We start from the raw sequence: 24,840 nt of genomic DNA, 5'->3' as shown, positions 1-24,840 counted from the left end.
CTTTTCTAGTTGAAGTTGTTGTGACATAAAATACACGGTATGAAACGTAGGTATGAATGGAGACATCGTGCCAACTCACTTAGCAGTTTTTGGGTTGCCTTCAAGCCGTAGATGTTGAATGATACTCAATTTATGTTTTGCAACCAGTGCGAAGAATGATTTGAAGTACTCCTACACCCGTGCTTTGGCTCAGGGTATATGGGAATTATGGAGAGGGGACAGTGCTTGTTGTTGCTGTTGTTTGTTTGTTTGTTTGTTTTAGATAAGTCTTGCCAAGTAGCCCAGGCTAGCATTGAACTCACAGTCTTTGCCTTCAATTTTATTTCTTATTATTATTATTATCTGTATGTGTAGTATGTGTATGTATGTGTGGGTTGGAGTGTCACAGTGCACACGTGGAGGTCAGAGGACAACTCTGTCGAGGCTGTTCTCTCCTTCTACCACATACATAGGTTCTAGGGATGAAACTCAGGTCACCAGGGTTCACCAGGCTTGGGCAGCAAGTGCCTTTACCTGCTAATCTATCTCACTTGCCCTGCAGTTCTTCTTCAGCCCTCCTCAGTTCTGTGTTACAGACATGAGCCCCTATGTCTGGCTGTGGAGGAGGTTACACAGTGAAAAACTCTCCTCTGAGTTATATCCCCTCTAGAGGTTCATATGAAGGACCAGATAAGAAGGATAGAAATGCCTGCATTTCTATCAATGAAGCTTTATGGACCCTGAGACCCCATTATACATTTCTCTTGTGAAAGTCTAGTTGATGGCAATGACTCCAACTACTGGCATTGACTGTCTTTGAGTTCAATCTTCTCTTGGTTTCATCATACCACTTGCCATCTCTCTTTACTTTCAAGCACTGGCCCAGGAAGCTAGCTAGCTCTGCTCATGTCCAAGCTTACTTTCCTAGGGGAAAAATGAGCATTGCCTCTCTTCCTGAAAATGTGTCCAGCAATAATAGAAAACTCTTTACGAAAAGCAGAAATGTTAACACATGCAAATGTAGCGTTGGCTTTGTGCAATTCAAGGAGCACTGCATACTTGTACCAGCGGTGAACATGCAGACTCTGGGTAGTCATTGGGAGGGTTTTTTTGGTTCTAATATGTATTTTTAGCATGTGAGAAATAGCAATCTTCCATATAAAACAGATGTGGGGCTTGCACAAAATGAACAGATTTGGCCTTGTGAGGCAACGTGGAAGTAGTGATAGAGTATTTCAACTAAAAGATATTCTCCAGAATGCTAACAAATCAAGTGAGAAGAATGCTCTTTGCAAGCAAAAATATTGACTCATTAAGAAATGTTGACATCTCTGCTCTGCTTGCTACTGGCTGGGGAACCAAGAGTCCCTGGTTGGCCATCATGGATTCTCTGCCAGAAGCAAATGGCATCTTGGCTGTAAGCCTTTTGACAACACTGAGTGAAGACAGCTTGGAAATGTATTTTTCTTACCCATGAGCATCTCTTCAGCTCTGGCCATGGTCTTCGTGGGTGCAAAGGCAAACAACAAAAGTCAGATGATTCAGGAACATTCTTGGAATAAATGTAGTGGCAATGGAGGTGGAGATGTCCACCAGAGCTTCCAGTCACTTCTCAGTACCTACTTGCTCAAAACAGCCAAAAGCTCTTCAAGAAAAATTTGTGATTTTTAAAAGTCTTTTAATATTCCTGTTTCAAGTTCTGTCAAGCAGATATGGGAGAGCTGGACTTTATGGGTGCAACAGAGCAGTCCCCAAAACACATCAACACTCAGCCAAAAAGACAGAAGATAAGACCGAAGAGTTGCTGTCTTCAAGTACAGTGATTTCAGACACTCTGCTGGTCCTTGTGAATGCCGTCTACTTTCACAGAAACTTCGAGAAGCAGTTTAAGAAAGAGAACACTCAGGAGATGCCTTTCAAAGTCACCAAGAATGAGGGGAAATGTGTGCAAATGAGGTTTAAGCAGTCTACTTTTAAGATGACTTATAAGAGAGATATTACCCAAGGTTCTGTTGCTTCCCTGTGTTGGCAATGAACTGAACATGATCGTCATGCTTCCAGATGAAGATGTTGAACTGAAAATGACGAGAAAGGAAATAGGAGAAATTCATAGAGTGGATGAGGCTGGACAAGATGCGCGAAGAAAGGGTGGAAGTTCTCCTCCTGCGATTTAAACTGGAGGGGAATTAAGATATGTAGGAGGTCCTGTGCAGGCTGGGCATGTAGTACCTTCAAGCAGGGCAAGGTGGGATTTTTCGGAATGTCTTCCAACAAGGCTTGTTTCTGTCCAAGGTCGTGTGTAAGTCCTTTGTGGAGGTCATTGAGGAGGTCACAGAGGCTGCAGCTGCTGCAGCTGCCATCCTGGTGATAAGGTGCATGCAGGCCAACTCTCACTTCTGTGATGATCAACCTTCTTTTCCTTCGTTCAGCATGTGAAGACCAACAGGCATCTCTTCTGTGGCCAGCTCTCCTCTTCCTGAGGGAACGGTGATGCTGTGTCTGCCTTTTACCCACTCTCTATGGCTTGCCTGTGACCTAAGTGACCTTATCCATAAGTGTGACGAGAGTTATGAAACGAAGTGCTTTATGGCACCCCCCCAAAAGAAACTTGTTGAAGCAGAATTGTTCATGAGTTATTATTACTTGTTCCCATACAAATATTTTCTATTTAAACTCAAAGCAACATTTTAAGGGGAGAAATGTCTTTTTTTCATGTCCTGTTTAATAATACAATAACTTTGTTTTCAAAATCTCATTTTATTCCAGCTGGATGATATATGATCTCATTATACAAAGCCTTATTATTGTAACATATAGCTCTATGTGTCTGTAGAGAATGTGAGGCATACCCTTTGTCCATTTAGACTACATGCTGTTCAGCAGAAACCTCATCTTTAATAAGAGTTATAGAAATTATTTTAATAAAGCTATTAACAGCTCATATGTTAAAACATTTGTAGCTTTTGACAGATATGTGATTTGTATTCTTCCATAATGAGACTACTAAACAATATTATTAATAAGCAATCAGTTTAACTGTATGTGTTTGGTAAAGAAATTGTAAAAATAAATGTAGAATTTATATGCGAAAATTGCAAATGTGTTTTGGAAAAGAGTGTGCTTACATTTGGACAGGTGACCCTGACAAAGTCATGTGACACATAAGTCCACCCAGTCACTTCCCTGAGACTCTCTGGGTATTAGCAGTGCACACACTCCTGGCGTACACGATCTTCAGTAGCTGGGGCCTGGAGACGTTCTTCTCCATCTGAAACACTCTGCCATTCTGGAACCCAGGGCTTGCCAGTTTCTTGCTGTAGATTTTCTTCCCCTTAGAACCTGGAACTCCCGCACGCTTCAAGCATTCCCGATTAGGTTGAGTTCTTTTCTTTGAATGCCACATCTTGCACTTCTCCGTTTGTAGCACCTAGTATATCTGCTATTTTGTTGTTGCTACAACCCTTCAAGAAGGTTTCTTCCTTCCTCTCTTCCTCTTTCTCTCCCTCCCTCCCTGTCTTCCTTCCTTCCTTCTGTATATTAGTGTTTTGCCTGTGTGCTTGTCTGTCTGTGCACCACAAGTGTGCCTGGTGCCTGTGGAGGCCAGAAAAGAGGGCATCAGGGACCCTAGAGTTACAGAAAGTTGTTAGCCATCCTGTGTGTACTGGGACTCTAATCCCAGATTTTCTGTAGGGACACATGCTCTTAACGGCCCAGCCATCTCTTCCAGCCCCTTAGCTGACAGGCCTATGGAAGGGAAGGCACAGGGTTCCATCTACGAGGATGAGAGCTTGTTACCTTATAATGGGAGGGAGCAGACGCAGAAGCTCTTTTTTTAAAGGGTGGTTTTCAGAAGTGTAGGCGAAAGCTTGTTCACAAGAGCATGGACATTTTCCCAGTGGCTACACCACTGAAGAAAATGTTTCTTCCTCCCAGGAATAAGGCTAGTTTAAAAGAGGGGGAGGGGAGAGAGGAGGAAGATCAAGGGGAGGAGAAGGAATGAGAGGAAAAAGAGGAGGAGAGAAGAAGATGGAGAAGGGGAAGGAGGAGGAGAAGGAGGAGGAGGAAGAGGAGGAGAAGAAGAAGGAAGAGAAGGAGGAGAAGGATAAGAAGGAGGAAGAGGAGAAAGAGGAGGAGGAGGAGGAGAAGGAGGAGTAGGAGGAGCAACAGGAGGAGGAGGAGCAAGAGGAGGAGGAGGAGGGGGAGGAGGGGGAGGAGAAGGACATGATTAAATACTTGTCAGCTTTTACTTGGTGAACACACTTCATAATGATCCTATTTGTAAGCAACAACTTTAGTAAAGACTCTAAGTTCTCACCTAACTCTAAGTTTAAAGAATGAACTTGGCTTTGGGAGGGAAATAGATCCGGAAGTTCTCATCACACCGTTGTCATCCTGGCTGTCTTTCCCCTCTGTCAATGTTTCCTTTTGCGTTGACTTCATCCTACTCAGAATCCCCCCCAAGAGGCCATGCTGTCCACAGGCAGTCTCAGTACAAAATATTTGTAATTGTCCGCTGTGGTGATTCATACCTGTTATCCCAATATTTAGGAGGGTGAGGCGAGGGGGGTTCTGGGAATTTGAGGTCAGACCCTGGTGTAAAAAGAAAAACCAGAACAGAACAAAACAAAAACTGTAATGACATCTTTGTATCGAGGTATAAGGACACAAGAATGCCTAGAAAGATATGTATAAAAACAGTGCCTTTCCCTAGGGGATGCCATCAGCAGCTTTGGAGGCCTTCCTCGTCTGGCCCTGTGTTGGCCACACATGGATGATGCCAGGGTCTAGTTTGATGCTTCTGTAGCATAAAAGTGGCCAAGCCAAGGAATATGTTCACCTGGTACCACAAGAAAGGCTTTGAATTTGTAGGTAGAGTATAATGGCACATGCCTTAAATACCAACAATTGGAAGAAAAGAAACAGAAAAACTGGAGGCTATGTGGTGGGCCGGCAGAAATCTCTGGTTTGGACCACTCACCTGTTCTGCTTAACAGGTCTAGACTAGTATGTTTAGTAATGCATGGAATTTGACTGGAGAGCACTTTATAAACTTTCCTTATTGTTATTATTATTGTTGTTGTTATTGTTATTATAATCATCATCATCATTATTATTATTGTTGTTATTTGGAGACAGAGCTCATGTAGCCTAGGCTGGTCTCAAACTCACGATGTAGTTAACAATGACCTTGAACTCCTGATCCTCTTGCCTCCACCTCCCATGCTAGAAGTACAGGACATGTACCATTATACCTGACTTGGAGGGCACTACAAACCTTGGTTCTTTTTTGCATTAGCTCATATTTGTATCAAGATCGAGGCGTACAAGAAGGACCAGGACACACTAGTCTGTGCTCCGAGGGCCGTTACCTTCCAGTGTGTGTGTGGTAGAGAGCAAGGAAGGGAGACAAAATCAAGCAGATTGTTGTTTGTTTTTTCTTTCTGTGTAGCCCTGGCTGTCCTGGAACTCACTCTGTAGACCAGGCTGGCCTTGAACTCAGAGATCTGCCTGCCTCTGCCTCCCAAGCACTAGGTTTAAAGGTGTGTGCCACCACTGCCCGGCTGCAAGCAGGAGAAATGTAATGATAAAAATGTCACAAGGAAAGTAAACCCCGACGTTAACTACTGTTCATCTCCTGTGAGTCTTGGTCAGTGCTGCCTGTATGAATTCTATTGTATGAATTCTACTGCACTCCTTCTACTTAAAACTACAGTCTGCTCCATCCTGTTCCCCGAGTTTCCCGTTTTCCTTTTCTCTTTTGAAGTAGTTATCGACCTTGTACTGCTCTATAATTTACGTAGAATTTGCACATTAACTGCACATTTTGTTGTTATCTATTCCCCCTCCACTGTCCCCTCCACTGCCCCCTCCACTGGCCCCTCCACTGACCCCTCCACTGTCCCCTCCACTGGACCCTCCACTGACCCCTCCACTGGCCCTCTACTGACCCCCTCCACTGCCCCCTCCACTGGACCCTCCACTGACCCCTCCACTGGCCCTCTACTGACCCCCTCCACTGGCCCCTCCACTGGCCCCTCCACTGGCCCCTCCACTGACCCCCTCCACTGCCCCCTCCACTGGCCCCTCCACTGCCCCCTCCACTGACCCCTCCACTGCCCCCTCCACTGACCCCTCCACTGGCCCCTCCACTGGCCCTCTACTGACACCCTCCACTGGCCCCTCCACTGCCCCCTCCACTGCCCCCTCCACTGCCCCCTCCACTGGCCCCTCCACTGGCCCCTCCACTGGCCCTCTACTGACCCCCTCCACTGGCCCCTCCACTGCCCCCTCCACTGGCCCCTCCACTGGGATGTAATCTTCGCGAGGGCAGAGACTTCCGTTGTGTCGTTCGCCATTGTATCTTTCCGAGTTTTGTGCAGGGCAGATGTTCAGTAAAGTTATTGAATGGGCAGCTGTGACAGAGAAGAGTGGAGGTGACGTGGATGTTCTCTAGAGACGGGAGACAGTCTCCTCCAGGACAGGGAATGATGAGGCAGGAAAGAGACTTCAGGTGCCCCGGGGGACATAGGAGCAGGACTGGAAAAGGATGTGGAGAGTCTCAGAAATGAAGCGAAGTCGAGTGGGTTACAGTTCACTCAGCAGAGGGGTGCCCCAAATCCCAGAGGAGTGTGGGGCTGGTCCTCTGATGCCCTGAAGTGCCTGGTTTGGATTTTCAGTCTAGTGTGATGGAAAGGCCTCAAATCTTTTCTTTTTTATAATTTTTTTTTTGTGCATGTGCAGGGAGGGGTGGTAGCGTATGTGTGTGTTTTATGTGCGTGTGTGTTCCTGAGCCTGTGTGTATGAACAGGGCTGGGGGTAAGGATGGATGTTAAGTGTACTTCCCTATCACTTTCCAGCTTCTTCCCTCATGGCAGTGGAGTTATAGCCAGGTGCATGATGCCATACCAAATCTGATATTTACTTATTTATTCATTTATTGTTTGTTTGTTTGTTTGTTTTTATGCATCTGTGGGGATTTGAACTCAGGTCTTCATGCTTGCCCAGCAGTCCCTTAAGTGCTGAGCCATCTGCCCAGACCCTCTTATATGGTTCTAAAGCGAGGTAGCACATGACTTGTAAATTTTATTTTGAGACAGGGTTTTGCTTGTTGCCCAGGCTGGCCTGGCACTTGGGATTCTCCTGCCACATTCTCCCCTGCTGGGATTACAGGCGTGTGACAGCCTGCCTATCTTTCTGGGTTATTTGTTGACCCCATCCAGAGTTCCTCCCTCATCCATGTATCTTCCACTTCTTTCCTGAATTCCACGGAATGAATGGGTTTTCTTTAACTCGCCTCTGTTTGTGCTACTTTCCAATCCCTTTTCACACAGCAGCCCCGGGGGTCGACTCTGAAGTCATTTTTTTGGCCAAAACGTAAGATTTTTTTTTTTTTTTTTGTCTGGGGCAGAGAACCAAGGCTACTTGAGGCCCCAAAGGACTGTTTGGATCTCTGGAATCTCCCGCTCTCCTTGCCCACGGTTCCTTCTCTCTGGCTCACATTTCCTGCCACCCCAGCCTTGGGTGACTGCTGGGGTCCACAGTGCTGCCACTCCGTACCTGCCTTCTGCTTCCTCCGGCTTCCTGTTTAAAGTCACTTCCTCAAGGAGAAGGTCTCATTGCTATAGCTCCAGACCCTCACGTGTCCTGTATTTTCCCTCTGGAACTTCGCACATTTGGATACTTGGGTGATTCACTTTTATTTTTTTAGTTTTTGAGACAGGGACTCACATAGGCTAGGCTTTGAAATCACTGTGTAGCTGAGAATGGCCTTGAACACCTCATCCTCTTGCCTCTACTTCCCAAGGGCTGAGATTACAGCTGTGCACCTCCATGCCCAGTTTGTGTAATGCTGGGTGTTGGAATTCCTGGCCACTCCCTCAGCTACATGACTGCCCATGCGCTGTCCAGTAGCCAGGCAAGATGTTTAGTCATTCCAGGCCTTTACGTCCTACATAATCTGTGAGCTGCATGATCACGTAATCTATGCGCATGCGTGGTGAAGGTACATATGTGCATGTACAGGGGAATCCATAAAAAGCCGGTCACAGACTCCTCCCTCCTCTTCTTCTTCCTCTCTCTCTTCCTGCACAATCATTTTCCATAGGCCTAAGCACCCCCTTCTGTCTCCTTCCCCTCATAAACTCTTAGAGTGGGTTTTGTCATGCCTGGTGGCTTTTCTCCAACGGTAAACAGCGCCACTTAATGAATAACACAGCGCCGCATAATAACCAACACGGGGTATTTAACCCAGGGCTTTGCGCATGCGGGGCAAATACTCTACCAACTGAGTGACATTTCCAGCCTTTGAGAAATTATTTTCAAAGAATTCTCTCTCCTAACACTGCAATCCCCACAAGGGCCAGGGCCGTGCCTCTTCGATTCTCATCTAGAAGAGGGCCCGATTCTAAGTGCTGGATGCCTCTAGACGAATCAGATGAAATAACTTAAGCGAAAGTCAGGTTTGCCCTTAGTTCTTTCGTGATTCACCTATAGACCGACTGTGCCCACTCATCCACTCTCACTCTCTCTTCCCCCCGTTTCGTTAGCGTCTTTATTTCCCCCATTTGCTTCTTCAGCTCTGTCTAGCTGTCTTTTCCAGTGTTTTCTACAGCATCTTCATGTCCTATGTTATAACAAGAAGCAGCAGAAGGCGACAGTGCTGTCTTCCTGTCCATTCTCCTGCTGTGGGACCGGTGCTCCTCCACAAACGAGCAGCCAGGTTGAAGTCACTCATGCTGGAACTCACGACCTTCCTCCAGAACAGACGGGACAGCTTGACGATGGGAAGGCAGGTGTCTCCTCTGGAGTTCAATGTCATTTGTCTCGTTTTCGTTGGTGCCAGAGAGTGAATTAAGAGTCTCTCACGTGGTGTAAGCACTTCGAGGTTCTCAGCAAGTGTCTTTCAACCCGTCACCATCAAAGGGAAAGCGTGATTGAAGGAAGATTTGGTGACCGCAGTGCCACAGCCTAGGATGGCCCTCGCAAAGGTGGGTCTGAGGATGAGACCCTTTAATAAAAGACAGCCTGGGACAGCGAAGTGAGCGTGCTGAGGTCTGGGGAAATCAGGTTAACTGCAAGAACAAGGATTCCCATGGGACCTATCGGAAGGGATTTGGACTTCAGACAGGCACAGCCACTGACAGGCACTGAAGCCCCCACCAGCCCCGTCGTTCGAGTCACCAGGAAGATGGTGTGCACTCTCCAAAATAGGACCAGGAGGCTGGAGAGGTGGCTCAATGGCTGTGCACTTGCTGAGCACGTGGGAAACCCTGGGTTCCATTCCTAGCACCACAAACGAAACAAAAATCTGACCAGGACTCGGAAAAGGGGAAGGCAGAGCCAGCAGCAGAGGCTGGGGGCTACCCCCTGGATTCAGGCCCGGAAGCAGGAGGTCAGCTCCGAAAGGCATCAGGGTCAGGTAAGTCCCAGGAGGTTCCCTCATTCAGCACCACACTCAGCTTCACAGCTGCCCCACCCAGCCCAGGAGCCACAAGAAGGTTCCCATCACGTGCCTGCTCCTCAGACAACAGGAGCAGACGAAACCTGTGCGGTGAAAAGGGCCAGCCCTGGTTTCGAACAAAGGGCTTTTGAACAAAACCACAACGGAGTGAATCACCACCCTTTCAGCTTTTCTTGTGTAAATGTAAGCCTCCTGTTTGTTCCGGGCCATCTCGTCATTTGTGTCTATTTATCCAAAGGAACCCAGATTCCTTAAAACATCACACTAATTTCTGTCCACAGTGAACATTTTATTTCAGGTTTGCACATTAGACATATGTGTGTTGTCAATGGCAGCAATACCAGGCTGGTCAGCCCCGGGAAGACTCTTGGTTTCTCAGGACACTCCCAGGTGATTTTTCTTAGCGGCTTCTCCATGATAAGATTTGAAGTTTTGTATAGAAAACTTTGTGGGAGGGATTGTTGTGTAGAAGGAAACTCTGAAGTGATTAAATGTTTCGACTAAGGTGTTGTGACCATAGAATCTGAGAAAAGGTGACTGACTAGGAGATTAGAATAGAATTGTCACTCCTGAGGAAAATCCAGGCCACTTATTTAATTTATTAATCAATTTATTTTTCCAATTCCTCACTGACAGTGATATGGGTTGAGCAGATGGTATTTACTATATTGTCAACATGTGACATTTATTTAATCAGGAGTTGATTCTCTATTTAATGCTTGATTTGTGGTAAAGAGTATTTCCCCTGTGTTAGCTGATATGGTAGCAGAGGCCGAAGAAAGTGAAATTCTGAGTTTTACTATACTAGAGACAGAAGAATGATGAGTAACTCTCCTTATTTGGAGTCCAGGAAGTGGTTTAGGATTGAGATCCAAAAAACGAACTTTGTTTGATGTTACCAGTGGCGACCTGCCTTGATGTGGCTTCCTCAGATGCAACTCAAACCAACAGTTGTGACATCTAAAAGAGGTGGGAGAGCTTGAGGAACACTATTAGTCAGAACACGTTACCTGAAATTTCAGTGAGGTCACCATTCCCAGGCTGAGGGACTGGCCTTACACTGGCCGCATTGATCCGATCTGGAGAACACGGAGAATTGGTGCAGACCCCGACTGACTCCAAGCAGCACTTTAAGCCTTCCTCCTGAGATGTGAAGTCTCTTGGCTTGGTGTCTTAGCTCCTCACCGTATCCAGGCAGCAATCCCATGCTTCCTTCTCCTTGAGTGAATACTGGAAAAACAACCCGAGGGACTGATGTGTGTCAGGCCCACCTGAGGTTTTAACTCCTGGGGTCAATGTGGCCCAGAGAATCTATTTGGAAACTGTGTGTTTTTTCACAAGCTTTAAAAACTAGGAGTGTATCATTTCTAGTATAGGACCCAAGGCTGTATACATAACGAGTATTTTGTTGGTAATGATTGCTTTTATCTGAATTTATTTTAATGAAGACGAAAGGTGATTATTTAAGAGAACTTGCTGTTTCTGCATGTTTAAACAATTGTTTAAAAGGGATATGATAACTCTGGGCAAAAGAAAAAGCAGTATTTTAGCCATTTCATTAACTCACAGTTCACAAAGGCAGGAAGACTGACATGGAAATGCAGAGGACTGGTTTCTCTGAGGCCTCTCTCCTGGGCTGTCAGGTACCTCCTCTTTAAGTGGTCATCCCTTCTATCCACATGTATCCCCAGTCTCCTCTGTGTTCACATTTTCTCTTTATAAGGACTCCAGTCTGGTTAGAGTTGACTCTACCACCTCACTGTAATAGACTCAATGTTTAAAGGTCTTTTCTTCTAAAACAGTCACATTCTTAGGCATTAGAGCTCAGGACTTTAGCATATGAATTTAGGGAAAACATAATATCATATCCAGCTCATAACATCCTATAACGCTGTGGCTGTAAACCTAGGGACCACACCCCGAGAACTGCTGTTCTACGCTTGACTGGCTAGACAGGGAGATGTCTTCTGAGCATGCATTTTTCAGTCTTGCAGTCTGAATCTTGATAATTCTTAGCTGTCCACTCTTTCTCCAAGGTATCTCTCACTTCTTTGCTGTATCCATTATTCTTGTCAGGCCATTTTCCAACCCGAAGTCTACTACTTCTCCTCACTGTCTCAGGGTGTGTCAGCAACCATCCTGTGACTGAGGGGTTCTTCCACCAGGTCACACTTAGGAGTCACACTGAGTAGAGTGACCTTGGTCAGTATACTCTGATTATTTTTGCTTTTCTGTATCCTGACAGCAGTTACTCTCTAGACATTGAAATGGGACTATGACATCATAGTTTAGGTTTTCCCTAGTCTCTGCTTCGCAGGGTCTTGTCATCAAGCTGAGAAGTATCCCGCTTCGATGTCTGGGTCTCCATGTCCTTTCTTCCACTTCCTGCCATCCAGCTTTGCTTGGGGCTCATTAATTCTCCCTTGAGTATTGCTATAACTTTGTGGCCAGAATCTTTTCTTTCAGATTATTTATTGTTGCTAGAATAATCTTTCTCAAGTATAATTCTAATGAAACTATCTAGTGTTTTCAATAGATCAGGGACCCAAACAAATAACCAGGGTCCTGTTCCAAAAGAGCTGAATAGGTAGCTGATAGATAGGGAACTATCTACTTGTCTCTTCTAGCTTGCCCCAGGGTCTCCCCAAATATTCCCAGACATCTTTCATTTCATACCAGAGTCCCTTGTCATTCCTTCAGGCATATCAGCAAATATGAACACTGTTAAAGGATTCAGCACGTGGGTAAGGATCTCCTTGTGTTATACAGTTAGTCCTTCCTCCTAAATTCCATTGTGGATTTTTATGGTTTCATTCAAAACATTATCTGTCTATCACCATATTCTGTGATTGATGGGAACATAGTGGCCATCATATAATGTCCATACAGAAAAAAAAAATGTGAAGATTGAAGATCCTAGGCTATAGAAACTTTTGAATCATGTTGAATCAATATGATGATTCTGGTTCCGGCAATGGAGTGGTTTCCATGGTTACTACCCCTCTGTGTCCTGGATATTGCCCTATGGGATGCTCTTCTGTGGTTTTTTAAGGGGATATTAAAGGGTCTCCTTTAATGGGGAGCAGAATCCACATCTGAATTCTTTTGGTGTGAGTTTGAGGAGCTGGATTGTTTTCAGGATTGGACCATCACAATGGGTGCTTATGTTTCATTGTCAATATGCCTCCATGAAAAGCAGAAGGTAGCTCTAATGAACTTACTGTTGTTCTATTCTGCCTGTGAATAACTGTGACCAAAGATCTTGTCTGCAAATAACTTTGGGCCCAGGGACTCTGTTTTATTATGAACAAGCCTTTGTGCTTTGACAACAACACCTTCCCCAAAAAGAACATGAGACCATTTCAATACATGTTGTGAATGAACTGCAACCACCATTACCAGACGCCTCCTAGAGGGAGTGATGCTCCTGAGAGAGGGAAGGAGCCATGTTTCCTGTGTGGTGAAGTTCATCTGGGCTATGACCTTTGACCATGGCTGATGATGGCTTCACTATGGAGTAGAAGTAGACAGCTTTGTAGCCTCAAAAGTCTACAGATTGGTCTGACTTAGTCTGCTGGCTCGAGACTCAACCAGACTATGCCCTCCCACCCCGAGGCCAGACTGTCTAGATCTGTTCTGAGCTGACTGATTCTATGTAGGATGTTTTGTTGAAAGCAGCAAGAATCAGCCCAACAAGCTCCAACATTCTGAAAATGTCCCTTGTCAGTGGCACAGTCACCTTGGTCGACAACTTTCAGGCTTGCACTAACGGCCATTTTATCAGAATCTTCGGCTCCACTCATCGACATCATTTTCGTGCTTTCTTTTGTTCATCGTTGTTATTTTCAGACAGGATCACACCATGTAGCCTTGGCTGACCTGGAACTCACTAATTTGGCCATGAACTTACAAGTGATCTTCTGGCCTCTGCCTTCCAAGTGTTGGGATTCCAGGAATATGCTCCCAGGATGGGTTTTGTCCTTTCTCATGCCTTTGAATGAACCCTCCATTTCAGCTAACGCAGCGACCTCCTTTTGTTGTTAAGTTCTCTAACAGGTAGAATTGTTTGTGTAAGTCAGAAACTAAAACACCAGGGGCCCACATGGTGATTAAGCTTTTTTTTTTTTTTTTAAATCAGCTTTGTGCAACAAGCTTGGAAGGAGTCTGTCCAGGGCTGGCATTAGGTTCTGCAGCAGGCTGAGTGTTAATAGCTCCCGTCACAGCACAGAGTCAGGAGCTGACCATGTGTGTCATGGCTAGTCCTGGAATTCCAGCCATCACGGTCACTTTCCGTATGCAGAGTGACGTGAAGTAGGAGAAAAAGGGCATTCACTACCTTTCTCTTTCTTTAAAGATTTCTGGACCTTCTACAGTACAGTATGTGGGAATGGCTAAGATTTGATCAGCCATATGGCCCCAGTTAGCTTCAAAAGAGGTTTGAAATATAAATCTTTTAGTTATATATACATATATGTGTGTATATATACATATGCATATATATAAATATATCAAATATATACTTATGTACTTATCCACTTAAAAAACAAATAAAATGTCTATGACAGGGTCAAAAGTAGAAAAACAATGAACTTTTCATTTTCTTTCATGACTCAGCTGTCAATCACCTGCATTCTTTCCTTATCACATAATATTTACCCTTTCTTGTGCTCCTTTCTACATGTTATACTTTGTCTGTATTTGTGTACATAAAATGCTTGTTTGCATGTAGGTATGTATTATATATTATATTATTTATTAATTTATCAAGGTTCTGCTACTAAAATAAAAGGAAAGGTAGATGTTTGGTACAGTCTTTGCCACAGGTGAATACACAGGTCATTAGAAAATGAAGTGAACAGTGTTACACACTGCAAGAGTGCCTTAAGGGAGCTCCTGTTGATTTCAGTGGAGACAGAGTAGTTTCCAGCTGGAGGAAACTTTGGCAGTTCTGGCTTGGTTGTCACTAATTGCCTTAATTTGTGTTTGTCTTGAAATTCCTTTATTGTGCTATCAACTTTAAAGATAGCTTTGCAGGGTATAATAGTAATCAAGGTCATATAATCTCAAGAAGGAAAAATCTCATATAGTATCCCTTATAATCTGATCTTGCCTGTTATATATGTATATATTATATATATATAATATATATATAGTATAACATATAGAAAGGAACATGAGAAAGTTAAATATTAGTTGATAAGGAAGGAATGCAGGTAATTGATAATTTATAGTTGAATCATGAAAGAAGATGAAAAACTAATGGTTTTTCTACTTTTGACCCTGTCATAGATTTTTTGGGGGGTAAATAAGTACATAAATATATATTTGGGTTTTTTTTCTTTTTGTTTTTCGAGACAAGGTTTCTCTGTGTAACCTTGGCTGACCTGGAACTCAATCTGTAGATCAGGCTGGCCTCAAACTCAGAAATCCACCTGCCTCTGCCTTCTGAGTGCTGAGATTAAAGCCTGCACTGCTACTGCCTGACTTTATAAACATATATTTGATAGAGAAAGTATAAAATCCAATATGAAGCTCCACAGCTTCAGAATGGCTATCCTAACTATGTAGACGCTTACTGAGATGTATAGACTTCGAGTCTGGGTAATTTTGCTGTGTGATGCGTTTTATATTTGCAAGTCATATAATGTTTTTATTAAAACATAAGTAACAAAAAAAAACCCAAATAAACAAAAGAACACAAGTAGTGGTGGTGGTATTTGAATTCAGTTTTAAAGTGTGAATCTGAGAAAAGGACACAGTTTGAAGAATGATCAGATTAAAGGAAAGGGTTGTTGGGTACCATGGCCAAGTTGTAATCCTAGAACTCAGGAGATGAAAGCAGGGAGATCATGAGTTGGAGGGTCAGCCTGGGCTACATGGTGGACTCTATCTCAAATGCCAATGGCTGCAGAGAATTTACCCAGTATGTATAAGATTGAATTTCATTCCCAGTACCCCGCAAAGAGACACAGATTTGAAGCATCTATAAGAAGGCTGTGCATTTGACTAGACAGGGCTGGGTCACATGAGGTGCCTAGGATACTGAGACTCTGTCCACGGTCTACCCAGTAGTAAAGGGTCTTTCTTGAAAACTATGTGTTCTAGGAACCTCATTTGCCCTACTCCATGCCCTGCCCTGAGCTAGAAGAGATGATACAGTAAAGGGGCAAGCTTCTAAACAAAACAAGAGCAGGCAGATCCCAGGCAAAGAAGAAAGCTTGACTTCTTGTGTTAGGTCCAGATGAGGATTTTGTGATCCTTCCATCAGCTGAAGAATTCTCTGGTGGAGTGATTTCATCTATATTGTCCACCAAAGACAAACAACTCTGATTGTTTTCCCCTGACATTTCTGGGGTTTTGAGTAGCAAGGGTTTCATGCTTACACTCCGTACAGATTCTGACTTGGGGAAGCATTTGACATTTGCTGTGATGTTAATACAGCTGACACTTGCTGCGGGGATAATCAGAAGATCCCTGTGTGGTCACTGTGCGGCTCGGTAGTGCTCATGTGAGTCATAGGAGCCAGTGGTTGAGTTATGCCTATGGGATGTTGGGGTACAGGGGTGCTGTGCTCTTATTTGACCCATTGTGAGGTTTGTGGGGCTTTGATGGATTGGGCGTGAAGGCAAGCGGGTGCAAAAGCTTTGAGTTAACAATTAAGTCAGGAAATGCAAAACGTTGTACTTTATGATCACGTGATCCTCAGGTAAATGCCATTCAGCCTTTCCTAACAGCCTTTGTAATTAAGAAATTTAGAATGAGGCGTATCCCCCTAACCCCACGCTCTGCATCGGAACTTCTTAGTCTTTTTTGATTTGTAACTCTTCCTTCTCTAGAGAAAATTTACATGACTCTGGGTGTATAGGTGTGTAAAATACATGCAATAGTATACGTCTGTAATTCCATCCTACTGGGCTGAGGCAGAAAGAGCCTACGTCCAAGGCCAGCTTAGACAATATAAGGAGATTCTGTGTTAAAAAGAGGAAAATACCGGAACACAACAGCAATCCACTTGTGAGTTTGTCGAATAGTGTTTACACAGACACTATATTCTAGATAGAGCATTTCTTGTAAGGGAACCTAGACTTCACTATACGTTTATAGCATCAGGAGGAGGCATTAATAATTTTCCTATTGACTTTTGTTAGACTGGTGAAAAAATTGTCAATTTTTTTCATGTTTGCGAGGCATCATTACCCTACCCACTATTTTTGCAGTTGAGTTCTGGATGCAAACATAGTTCTTACGCTCATCTCAGCTAAAGAGCATTTTCCATTTTACGCAGGCCATTGATCCAGGTGCTCAAGATCTTGTTAGAGCCTGATTCTTGCCATTTCCTCTGTACGTTTTCACCGCCAGCTTCATTTTTTCAGCTAACCTAGAACCTTTCCTCCCCACTTTCCAAGCACAACACTGGCCAACAGGACAGACATCTGGCCAGACAGTATGACACTTGCCTTCTGGTGGACACAGATTCCTCATGAAGAACCCACTCAAGCCGCACTTGCCGACAAGGCCATGTGCTCTTATGTTCCTTTGGATGGCCTGTGTGATGGTTAATCTCAATCTTCAGTTTGATGAGATCTGGAATCACCTGGGAAATGGGTCTTTGGACATAGTTTGTCTGGATTGTGTTAATTGACATGGCGAGTGGCACAGTTTCCTGGCTGGGATCCTGGACTATGTAATGAAGAAAGGAGACAGAGGGATAGCATGCCTTCATTGCTCTACCTGCGTCCTGAGTTTAGATGCAATGTGACTAGCCAGCCTCCTGCTCTCGCCACCCTGCCCTCCTTGACTGCAGCCCTGTCTTTCCCCTCATGATGGACTGACTGTATCCCTCTGGGACTGAGAACCAAAATAATCCCCTTTTCCTTTGGTTGCTTTTGTCAGAGTATGTTTTTCTCACTAGAACAGTAAAGAAACTACTTTGTTGTCCTTTTTGGAATACCCTTGATTTCTTTCATTTTCAAAGTTTTGGTCAACTTAGTGGTTCTAATAGGAGATGGTTTAATCTTCTTCTCCCCTTCTTGAGGAACACGTGATAATATTGGAAGACTGCTTTTGTTGTTCCAGATACAGATGGTAGTGAGAGCATCATCTTGTGGACAGACATTCTCCGTTCTACCAAGCATCGTAATATGTACTGGATAAGCCTGCATGTGAAGAATGATCTAAACTATCAGTAGTGGGGATGTGTAGATATCCTGTGTCAGACTGTCCAGACAGGCTTTGATGGACTTTGCAAAAGGTTACACCATCTACCTGTTAACAGCGGCATTTTGGTGAGAGGTTTCACAGTTGCTGACTTTCCCTAGAATGAGTCTCTATTTACAGTCACCTGAGCCTTGTTACAGGACAGGGCTCTTTATTAGTCCTGGTTACGTTTCTGAGAACAGATGACTGCAGGTGAGTGAGCCCCTGACACTGTGGGCATAATGAAACTGTCTCCCCAAACTACAACTGAAAATTAGTTTTATGAGTTTCTAGCTATGTACGTATCCTATAAACATCTAGGGCTTTTTTTTTTCTTTCATTTATGTGTATGTTGGATAATAATACCTTCCCTCCAGTGGTTTCATAAGGATATTTGGAGAAAAAAGAGATAGTGTAGGTGAAGGGTTTTGAAATTGCTGGATGGGAAACTTACTACAAAAGCATTATAATCATAATTAGTGGAGGCAGCCCGGTGAGTGGAGGAACAAAGCACTGTGTATACAGTGTTTCCTACTCCAAAGAAAAGAACCAATTAAAGCAAACATGTTGTTCTGGTCCTAACTACTTTATATGGCCACAATTGATACCCTAAACTATGAACGTGTCTTCCCACTCTGACCTTAGGAGACCCTGCTGGGAGTCAGCCCCCGACTCATCACAGGTGGCCAAGTCCAAGATGGGGAATGAGAGAAATAAGAAAACGTGCACCAATCTTAAAAGAGACGCGAGTGCTTTCTTATCATTTAAAATGAAAAACTCACTGGCTGTAGAAAACTGCCCTGGGAGAAGCTCAGCTCATTTTCCCTGTTTTTTTGCATGGCCTTAAAATATTTTTATAATGTACAAGGACTTAAGATATTTCTGAGCAGAGACAGCACGGCTTGACCCAAGCATGTGTTCCTCTGGCACGCAAGCTCTTTACTCCGTGCCACCTGCTTGCCTCACCTACCATTTGTCTGTGTCCTGTGGCTGTTGTGCGGTTGGCATCCACCCCCACACTGGTGTGCCAGCAGAGTGAATGAACAATGGGATGCCCTGGCACTGGCGGGTGTTTTAATAACTGTGGAAAGTAAGGAATTTACAGATGTATGATTCAAGTCCCCACTTCAAAGGTCCCCAACAGAAACTAGAAGCAGTCCCGCTGAGCACAATGCCACCTTTTGCATGGCTGCCCAGCGTCACTATAAATCTGCATGTGCCAGGCAGGCTTGGGAAAGTTACATGACTGGGAAAGAGATGCCCTGCTGTATCTGGAATCTGTGCACGCTGCTCTGCAGGCAACTCCTGCCCAGGAAATAGGAGCTATGGGACAGGAAGCAAATTTGCTTTTCATGGGCAGTTAAGACTCAAGACAGCCCGGCTTGATTGATCGGGGGGAGTTAACTCTCCATGGCTCCATCCTTCTGGGCTTGAGCGGTTTCCATGCTGGTCAAGGATGCTCTCTCTCTCTTTCCAGGTCTGAGACATCACCAGAAAACTCTCCCATGTTTTATTCATTTCTTGATGTCTCCTACTTCCTCGGCTACTTGTCGCTAGCCTCCCAGTGTCTATTTATATTTGATGGATCTGGGTCCCCAACCATGTTTTCCTGTGCGGACCTGTGTTTCTATACACATCAAATGTATCCTTCCTTTCATTAATGATTAGTCTCACTCATCCAGTGTTTGCACGATACTGTACAGTGTTTATTAGAACTCACTTCATCACACTGTGGAGATGCTCAGTGGGTAAAACACTTGCTGCACAAGTGTGAGGACCTGAGTTGGAATCTTCCTGCATTGATATACACATGAAAGTTCGGCGGGGCCGTGCGCATCTAAAACCCTGGGGCTGAGTGTGAGGCAGTTATCTATAAACCTAGGGCTGAGTGTGAGGCAGTTACAGGCAGTTTCTGGGGGCTCAATGATCAACCAGTCTAGTGGAAATGTTGAATTCCAGGGTCAGTGAGAGATCCTGCCTCAAAAAGATAAGATGGGCATTCATAGAGTAAGACATCTGATGTTGACCCCTGGCCTTCACATATTCATGCAAGGGCTCCCCTACCTTCACACATCTCATTTCTCCTTGGTAGGTAGACATTTTTTGCCTCTATTTTGCATATAAAAGAATGAGATCCATAGTCCTAGCTTGTTCAAGGTTATACAAATAGAGAACTACAAATTTTTAACCCGGATCTAAAGGCTGAACTCACCGTATATTTCCCGTCTCCATCTTTCCTTATGATTTGAATGTGTATGTCCTATTCATTCAGATTAGCAGCAACAATACTATTTCACAAATAGCGTTTGTATTTTAGGATTTGCTCAGACAGCGCCTGAATAGAAAGACCTGATTGTGAGAGTTCGCTTTTTCCCACACTGTGGCAAGTGTTGAAGGGAGGGTGGAGCCCTTTGATTGTCTACCAAAAATACCACCCAGATGAGGAGGCCTGTGGTTTGCTAGCCTGATTCATACAGTTCATGATAGCGTTGTGTAGCTGGCACTAACAGACACGATCAGTTCTCCATAGTAACTGGCTTCCCTCTATTATTTTTATATTTTTTTGAGAGAGGGTCTTGCTATGTAATACAGGCTGGGCCTGACTTGTAGTGACATGCCCAGCATGGATAGCTAATCAATCTTTTCATCTGTTTCTCTTTCTGATAAACTAAAACCATCAGGTGTTTGCCAAGTGTTTTGCCTCTCTCTCTCTCTCTCTCTCTCTCTCTCTCTCTCTCTCTCTCTCTCTCTCTCTCTCTCTCTCTCAGATCAGGGCTGAAGTAGCCCAAGCTGGCCTTGAACTTGTGGTGCACCGGACGCTGCTCTTAAACTTTTGATCTGATATTCTTGCTTTTAGCTCTGGGATGTTGGCGTGTTGGTATTACTCGTCTGTGCCCACATGTCTAGCTCTTGCGTTTTCTAGTCACGTTCTTTAGTTTTGAGACAGGGTCTTGCTACATAGTCCAGGTTGGCATTGAATCTAATTTGTACACTGAATTGGCCTTGAACTTAGAGAAATCCTCTTGTCTCAGCCCCCAAGTGCTGAGAATACCGCAAGCAGCACCACACCTAGCTATACACTTCTTCAATAATGTGTCTCTTTTAGGCACACACGATTGTGAACTAACAGTGTTGAGAGGAGCCATCATATCCTGTGGTATACTATTGTGGTCCTCTCATCCTCGCCAGAAAGCATCCGAGAAATGTATCATAGTTCTACTTTTGAGAAAATTAAATGCAGAATCAAACTATTTAAGTGATCTCACCGTCTCCCCACTGAAAGTCAGAGTAGGGAAACGAATCTGGACTTTGAACTGAGGATGCAATATCAGCAAAGGTAGGAGCTGGGCTGTGGCGGGTGTAACACAATTTATCACAGTTTTACATGCTCCAGAGTTATGAGCTGGGCAGTTATGCATGGCTGCCTGTAGTAAAGATTGATGATCATGCAGTTAAGGATCAAAGAAAATGTATTTTCCCAGGTCTTTACCCATTCATATTGTTTTTAGAAAAGATTTTCAAAAATTCTGATTTCCTCTTGTTTTCTTCTTTGTCATGACAAGCACAAGCCAAGAAAGCCTTGGAGTGTGACTTGGGGCTGGGTTGCATTTTGGTGTCTCACAACTTGTCAGGGCCACTGCTCTGTCTCCTAGAGGGTAGGAGGTACACTGCCTGGGAGCCCAAGGCAGGCTGAAGTAGGTGGACGAAGCTAATAACAGTATTCTATACTTATTAAAGGTGATTTTTCCACCTTTCTCCCTGTATATTTGAAAGGTGTAAGGATATATATTTGTCTTTGAGCTTTTACTTTGACAAAAATATTATTCTTCAGTATTTTTTTTTTTATAATTTCTGACATGATTTTTAGTGAATTCTATGAGCTATTTTCATTTTTTTTCCCTCAGGTAGTGATGATTGAATCCAGATACTTTTTCATGTTAGGCAAATATATATCAGCAAGTGAGTACATCCCTACTCCCTCCAGTTGTATGAATTTTTAACATTTATTTTTATATTTAAGGTTAGATTTGGTTGTAGTGCAGTCCAAGAATGCAGTCTATATGTACAAATTCTCCAGCATACAATGAGATGGACTTGAGGACATGCCTTTTGTTGATTTTAATAAACTTCCCCTGTGTATTTTAGAAAAGCATGTTTTTCCTAATGGTTTGGCTCAGAGTTTTACTTCTATCTACTCATCAACTTCAATGATTTGATTTGTTGTTAAGATTTATGTTTTAAGAATATTTGTTCATTTAACTGATCAATAAGTAAGAGAGGAATGTTGTAATCCTCCCCTTTCCAGCTTGGAACTCACAATGGAGCTAAGGTTAGCCTCAAATGCACGATCTTTAGGTCTCAGTATCCCACATGTAGGGGTTACAGCTATGCTCCACCAGCCTCAGCCTTGAAAGCTTCTACTGTGATGACAGATAAACTTATTTTTCAGTTCATTCGTTTTTGATTCATACATTTTCAGGTTTATACTTCATCTTTGTAAACAAATTTAGAATTACTCTACCATACTGACTAACGTATGTAAATCCAGTATATAGTAGACTCCATCTTTACTTCAGTACTAAAGTCCTCCTTCTCCTTTTCTTCTTCTGTCTGTTTTTGACACAGGGTCTCTCCATATAGTTCGGTCCTACTGATGATGTGAGAGCTTCCTGCCTGGCCGTTGAGTGGAGCGTTGGGATTAGAGGCAAGTGCTTTTACCAGCTGCTTTCTTTAAAGTCTATTTTATCTCACGCTAATTTTATGGCCCTGGGTTTTTAGGGTTGGGTGGCATTGTCTACATAGTTCTCACTTTTGGTCTTTTTATATCTGTGTCTTTTACAGATGGAACTCTTGTGGAGAATGTCTTTAAAACAAATGATCAGATAATCTTTGCCTTTCAATGGGTTAGTTCAATTTTTCTTTTTTAAAAATACATATTCTGTGTGATTTGGATACATATTTTTAACTTTTTCTTACCCTCCTACTTTTACATATAATTCATTTTGTTTTTCATACTCTACCTCTATTCTTTTGGCAATAACACTTGGAAATTTTTATATTTTAGAAGATAATGATTTTTATGTTTTAAAGGTTAACTTTAAAACTTTATGTATGTGAATGGGTTTGTGCAATGTCCACAGAGGCCAGAGTTGTCAGAGCCCCTGGAGGTGGAGTTATAGACAGTTATGAGCAGTTTGATGTGGGTGTTGGGAACAGAACTCAAGTCCTCTACTAGAGAAGTTCACACTTTTAAGTGCTGAGCCATCTCTCTGGACCCCGCTCCATCTTCATATTTTAACAAGTTTTAATATGCCACTATGATTGTGAAGCCAAAATGTATTGACAAATCTGACATCACATCATCATCATCATCATCATCAACAACAACAACAACAAAAATACAAACTAAGGTCCTAATTTTTTTAAACAAAAAGCTTTAATTGGTGTGTGATAGATCTAGATAAAATTGTATATATTGTAAGTATATGAGTGTCAATTCATTGAACAGCTCATACAAATACCCTTTAGCTCAAGAGAGCAACAGTGCCAGCACCCAGAATCCTCTGGGGCTCCAGCACCCAGAATCCTCTGGGGCTCCAGCACCCTTCGAGTTAGGTCATTCTTCCCCAAAGTCATTCTTACTCCGGCTTCTGATATCAGGGATCAGCGCTCAGTTCTCTGGAACCAGATGTTACACTCATGAGCACAGTCCATGCTGCTTTAACAGTAGTTTTACATTTGTTCCCACTGCTTTGTAGCACTCCATCATGCGATTATACAACTGTATTTAAATACTGCAGTGTTGAGCAGCTGCACATGCCTTGTATATATTTTCACTTTTATTTTCTGACGGGCCCTCACTGTATATTCCAGACTGGTTTTGAATTCGCAGTAATCCCCTTGCCTCAGCTCTCTGAGTGCTGGGATTACATGTCTGTGTCATCATGCTTGGCTTCAATATGTTTTATACTTTTAGACTAGGAGTTTCAGTTCACTAGATTTATTTCTAGGAATTTGACTGTTTGGGATACAACTGTAAACAAAATCATCATGAATTTTTATTTCTGGTTGGTAGAAATCAGTTCACTTTTTATATTGATCTACCCACTGATTCTTAGAATATTGACTTTGTACCTGACATTGCTAAATTTTCTTGTTAATTTTAATAACTTACATTATTTTGAATTCTTTAAGATCATCCTCATGACACTTAAAAACAATGATATTTGACTTCTTTCCTCTTCCTGTGCACTTCTCCCTTCCTCTCAGCTTACTACTGTCCAGCACACCTAACAGTGTTAATAAAAGCTGTCATTGTGAATAGCTTCGTCTTGCTCCAAATTCCAGGAGGATCTTGACTTCTATACTACTAGAACACAATCATTTATTAGTAATCATTGATGGATACTAGGCAGAAATTCTAAGCCTTTAAGTGGCTAGAATCTTATCCTGTGATGTGTTTGGTAAATTATGAAGACATAATTTCCCTGTAAGCTGACTTGAGGACATATTTCCTCTTCTTTCTTTTGCGACACTGTCTCACCGTTTTACCCAGTCTAAATCTGATCTTGCAGGTTGGTCTTCACACCCAGTCTCTTGAGCATTTGAAATGACACGTGTGCACCACCACACCTCTTTTGCTTTGTTTTTATTTCTTGTGTGCAATTTTCCCCCTGAGCTTGCATTAGCTCCTGGCCGCCCCATGGGGAGAGAGTGTGCAGCTCATATGCAAGGCTGCATCCATGTCTCCCCTCTGTGACTTAACCATCATGATCATTTCATCAACATCAAAGCAGCAGTCACAGCAACATCACAATGCTTTAGCAACTGAAATGAAGATGCTAAGGCACCTTCGCATTAAACACAGTTAAGGGGCTGAAGAGATAGCTCAGTGATTAAGAGCACCCTCTGCTGCTCTTCCAGAGGATCTGTGTTCGATTCCCAGCACCCATATGGCAGCTAACAACTATCTGAAACTCCAGGTCCAAGGGATTTGGTACCTTTTTCTGACTGTCTTAGACACCAGGCAAGCAAGTGGTGCACATATGTACATACAGGCAAAAACAATCATATGCATGTAATAAAGCAAATTATTGAAAAAAACCATAGTTAACAAAGAAGGCAGAACAAAGCTGGGAGACCTGTGTGGGGATGTGGGTAAGGGAGGTTTTTTTTTTTTTTTAAGACAGTTTCTCAAACTCATT

The 24,840-nt window shown here is 43.3% G+C and overlaps 1 pseudogene; it reads left to right on the top strand.

The window, feature by feature from the left end:
- Positions 1-1,357: 1,357 nt before the first annotated feature.
- LOC131919820 (serpin B6-like) lies at positions 1,358-2,459 on the top strand (annotated as a pseudogene).
- The last annotated feature ends 22,381 nt before the right edge of the window (positions 2,460-24,840 follow it).

The sequence above is a fragment of the Peromyscus eremicus genome, chromosome 9 (assembly GCF_949786415.1).
Source record: "Peromyscus eremicus chromosome 9, PerEre_H2_v1, whole genome shotgun sequence".
Classification (NCBI taxonomy): Eukaryota; Metazoa; Chordata; class Mammalia; order Rodentia; family Cricetidae; genus Peromyscus; species Peromyscus eremicus.
Note: the sequence above shows the minus strand (reverse complement) of the source record. Positions and strands in the feature narration are given on the sequence as shown.